Below are 5,288 nucleotides of genomic sequence, written 5' to 3'. Positions count from 1 at the left end.
ATTGGAAATAAAACCAGAATAGATATGCTAATTACTACTACTACTACTGTATAACTTCTAAGGTAAATTCCTATAATAACACTATCACAGAGTTAAAGCTAAAATTAGAACTCAACAACCTGTATTTTGGGAAGTGGATGTTCCTCTGATTTGTGGGGTGCCTGGTCCTTCAAGGATTAATTTCTGGCACTTTAGCTCCCTTAAGTCACACCCTTGCTTTTCTTGTTCCCTAAGCAATTTGCAAAGCATGCTACTTTGATTGTTCTGTTCTTCCTTTATTTGGTTTATAGCTTCTTGCAACTTGGAAACAGATGCCTCAAGATGTTCCCAATATTCGAATTAAGGAAGTTCTGGGAGGAATTCTTGTGCTCTCCTCTTGATTGGATCATCTTGCAATTATTGTCTTTCCATTGATAATTTAGTAATTGGCCTCTCAACTGAGATGTACTCAGTTATCCCCATCCTCACTCCAGCATCTTTGCAGAGCATAGAAATTAAGCTTGGATAGGCCAACTTGGCATCTTTGGAGTTCTTGTTTGCTATTTTGTAGAGTTCACAAGAGATTAGTTGATGAACTTCTACTTCACTTCCCAACATGATGCAGTGAATCATCACTGCTCTTTTGACAGTAACTTCAGAACGGTTGCTGGTGGGCAATATAGAATGCCCAACGAAGTCCAGCCAGCCTCTGGCAACTGGTTTGAGATCTTCTCTCTTAAGTTGATTTGGGATGCCAGTGGTGCTGGTGGTCCACCTGGCTCCAGGGATGCATATATCCTCTAGAATCTTGTCCAGGCCTTTCTTTACCCTCATCATTCTCCTATTAACGGAGTCTGGGTCATCTTTCAGTTGAGGAAGCTTAAAGATCTCGCTAATTTTGTCAAGATGGATGTGAACAATCTTTCCTCTGACTAAGGTCCGATGGTCATAGAGGGCAGCTCCAATCATTCTTTGTCTGTCTGTTTGCCACAGATTAGCATAGAACTCCTGAACCATATTCCTTCCCACTTTTGTTTCAGGATTAGCTAGGATTTCCCAGTTCCTATTTCGAATTTGTTCTTGGATCTCCGGATATTCATCTTCTTTCAGATCGAACTTGACTTCCGGGATCACTGATCTTAGACCCATTATTTTGTAGTAATGGTCTGAATGTTCTTTAGTCAAGAACTTCCCTTGATTCCAAAGTGGTTTTGGAATACTCTCTTTCTTGCCTCTTGGGGTGGATTGTTTTCCTTTAGGGGCCATGATCTTAGTGATTACGGATAAACATACCAAACTTAGAGGCTTGCTTGTCCTCAAGCAAAAGAAAAGAAAGGAGAGGGATAGGAGGAGAGCAAGTGTGGAATGAGGAATGATGAGAGGGGCGCCGAAGTGGATATAAAGGGAGGGGGTGGGTTTTCGAAAATAAGAAAAAGATATAAGATAAAAGATATGATTTATAAAAGATAAATATGATAAGAAAAAGATATAATTTAAAAAGATATGAATGATATTTAAAAATAAATCTGAATTTTTTTAATTTGAAAAAGATTTTAAAGATAATTAAGTTTTGAAAAATGGAAAAAGAGTTGGATTGGATTGGAAAAAGGTTTATGTTTATGTATGAAGATATATTATTTTTGAGAAAGGGATTTTAGAAATTAGAGTTTTTAGAAAAAAAAAATTTGAAATTAAAGGATGACATTTTGAAACATGTTTATGCAAGAAATCATGAATTGAAACATAAAAATTTAGAAAATTTGTAAAGAAAAACGAATTTTACCTCCTCCCCACTATCCTGGCGTTAAACGCCCAAATGCTGCATGTTTTGGGCGTTTAACGCCCAATTGCTGCTTCTCCTGGGCGTTCAACGCCCAGCTGTTGCTTCTTTCTGGCGTTGAACGCCAGGAAGTCCTTTGTCACTGGGCGTTTTTTGAAACGCCCAGGATGCTGTAATTCTGGCGTTAAACGCCCAGAAGGAGCTTCTTTCTGGCGTTCAACGCCCAGAAGATGCTCCTTTCTGGCGTTCAACGCCCAGATGACTATCCTTACTGGCGTTGAACGCCCAGTAGATGCTTCTTTTGGGCGTTCAACGCCCAAAACGTTTCTTATTGGCTTTTTTATGCCAGTGAGCTTCTAACTTCCCTTGTAACTCTGTGAATTCAAGCAATTGCTATTCTACCTTTTGAAAACACTTTGACATATACCTGTAAAAATTTAACAAAAACAAATAAAATTAAATTTTGTAAATGGCTGGGTTGCCTCCCAGCAAGCGCTTCTTTATTGTCCTTAGCTGGACTATTACTGAGCTCTAATCAAGTCTCAGTTTTGAGCATTCTTGCTCAAAATTACTTTCAAGATAATGTTTAACTCTCTGTCCATTAACAATGAACTTTTTGTTAGATTCATTATCCTGAAGCTCTACGTATCCATATGGTGATACACTTGTAATCACATATGGACCTCTCCACCGGGATTTTAATTTCCCGGGGAATAATTTGAGCCTAGAATTAAATAGCAGAACTTTCTGCCCCGGCTCAAAGACTCTGGATGACAATTTCTTATCATGCCATCTTTTCGCTTTCTCTTTGTAAATTTTTGCATTCTCGAAAGCATTGAGTCTAAATTCCCCTAGCTCATTTAACTGGAGCAATCATTTTTCTCCAGCTAACATGGCATCAAGGTTTAGGAATCTGGTTGCCCAGTAGGCCTTGTGTTCCAGTTCCACTGGCAAGTGACATGCCTTTCCATACACAAGCTGGTATGGAGAGGTCCCTATAGGGGTCTTGAATGCTGTTCTGTATGCCCACAGAGCATCATCCAAGCTTCTTGCCCAATCCCTTCTACGGTTAATTACAGTCCGTTCCAGGATTCTTTTGAGTTCTCTATTTGAGACTTCAGCTTGCCCATTAGTCTGTGGGTGATATGGAGTAGTTACCCTGTGGCTAACTCCATAACGAACCAAAGCAGAGTAAAGCTGTTTATTGCAGAAATGAGTTCCCCCATCACTGATTAATACTCTAGGGGTACCAAATCTGCTGAAGATGTATTTCTGGAGGAATTTTAACATTGTTTTAGTGTCATTAGTGGGTGTTGCAATAGCCTCCACTCATTTGGATACAAAATCCACTACCACCAGAATATAAGTGTTTGAGTATGATGGTGGGAAAGGTCCCATGAAGTTAATACCCCATACATCAAACAACTCAATCTCCAAGATCCCTTGTTGAGGCATGGCATAACTGTGAGGTAGATTGCCAGATCTTTGGCAACTGTCACAATTAAGTACAAACACTCGGGAATCTTTATAAAGAGTAGGCCAGTAGAAGCCACATTGGAGGACTCTTGTGGCTGTTCGCTCACTTCCAAAATGTCCTCCATACTGTGATCCATGGCAGTGCCATAGGATCTTCTGCGCTTCTTCCTTAGGCACACATCTACGGATTACTCCGTCTGCACATCTCTTGAAGAGATATGGTTCATCCCAAAGATAGTACTTTGCATCTGTGATCAATTTCTTTGATTGTTGCCTACTGTACTCTTTGGGTATGAACCTCACTGCCTTGTAGTTTGCAATATCTGTAAACCATGGCACTTCCTGGATGGCAAAAAGTTGCTCATCCGGAAAGGTTTCAGAGATCTCAATAAGAGGGAGGGACGCCCCTTCTACTGGTTCTATTCGGGACAGGTGATCTGCTACCTGATTCTCTATCCCTTTTCTGTCTCTTATTTCTATATCAAACTCTTGCAGAAGCAACACCCATCTTATAAGTATGGGTTTTGAATCCTGCTTTGTGAGTAGATATTTAAGAGCAGCATGATCAGTGTACACAATCACTTTTGATCCTACTAAATAGGATCTGAATTTGTCAATGGCGTAAACCACTGCAAGCAGCTCTTTTTCTGTGGTTGTGTAATTCTTCTGTGCGTTATTTAAAACACGGCTGGCATAGTAAATGACGTGCAGAAGCTTGTCATGTCTCTGGCCCAACACTGCACCAATGGCATGGTCACTAGCATCACATATTAATTCAAATGGTAATGTCCAGTCTGTTGCAGAGATGACTGGTGCTGTGACCAGCATAGCTTTCAGAGTCTCAAACGCCTGCAGACACTCCTTATCAAAGATAAATGGTGTGTCAGCAGCTAGCAGATTATTTAGAGGTTTGGCGATTTTTGAAAAATCCTTTATAAACCTCCTATAGAATCCTGCATGCCCCAAAAAGCTTCTGATTGCCTTAACATTGGCTAGTGGTGGTAATTTTTCAATTACCTCTACCTTAGCTTGATCCACCTCTATTCCCTTGTTCGAGATTTTGTGCCCAAGGACAATTCCTTCAGTCACCATAAAGTGACATTTTTCCCAGTTTAAAACTAGGTTAGTCTCTTGGCATCTCTTTAGAACAAGTGCTAGATGGTCAAGACAGGAGCTGAATGAGTCTCCAAATACTAAAAAGTCATCCATGAAGACTTCCAGAAATTTTTCCACCATATCAGAGAAAATAGAGAGCATGCACCTTTGAAAGGTTGCAGGTGCATTGCATAGACCAAATGGCATCCTTCTGTATGGAAATACTCCAGATGGACATGTGAATGCCATTTTTTCTTGATCCTGGGGATCTACTGCAATTTGATTATAACCTGAATATCCATCCAGGAAGCAGTAGTATTCATGACCTGCTAGTCTTTCTAGCATCGGGTCTATGAATGGTAAAGGAAAATGATCCTTTCTGGTGGCTGTATTGAGCCTTCTATAATCAATACACATACGCCACCCAGTAACTGTTCTTGTAGGAACCAGTTCATTTTTTTCATTATGAACCACTGTCATGCCATCTTTCTTAGGGACGACTTGGACAGGGCTTACCCAGGGGCTATCAGAAATAGGATAAATAATCCCAGCCTCTAGTAACTTAGTGACCTCTTTCTGTACCACCTCCTTCATGGCTGGATTCAGCCGCCTTTGTGGTTGAACCACTGGCTTGGCGTCACCCTCCAGTAAGATCTTGTGCATGCATCTGGCTGGGCTAATGCCCTTGAGATCAATGGACCACCCAAGAGCTGTCTTGTGTGTCCTTAGCACTTGAATTAGTGCTTCCTCTTCCTGTGGCTCTAAGGTAGAGCTTATGATTAAAGGAAAGGTATCACCTTCTCCCAGGAATGCATATTTTAGGGATGGTGGTAATTGTTTGAGCTCGGGTTTAGGAGGTTTCTCTTCTTCCTGAGGGATTTTCAGAGGTTCTATTATTCTCTCTGATTCCTCCAGATCAGCCTGAACATCTTTAAAGATGTCCTCTAGCTCTGATTCG

The sequence above is a fragment of the Arachis stenosperma genome, chromosome 1, assembly GCF_014773155.1.
Source record: "Arachis stenosperma cultivar V10309 chromosome 1, arast.V10309.gnm1.PFL2, whole genome shotgun sequence".
NCBI classification, from domain to species: Eukaryota; Viridiplantae; Streptophyta; class Magnoliopsida; order Fabales; family Fabaceae; genus Arachis; species Arachis stenosperma.
This window is presented reverse-complemented; position numbering follows the sequence as displayed.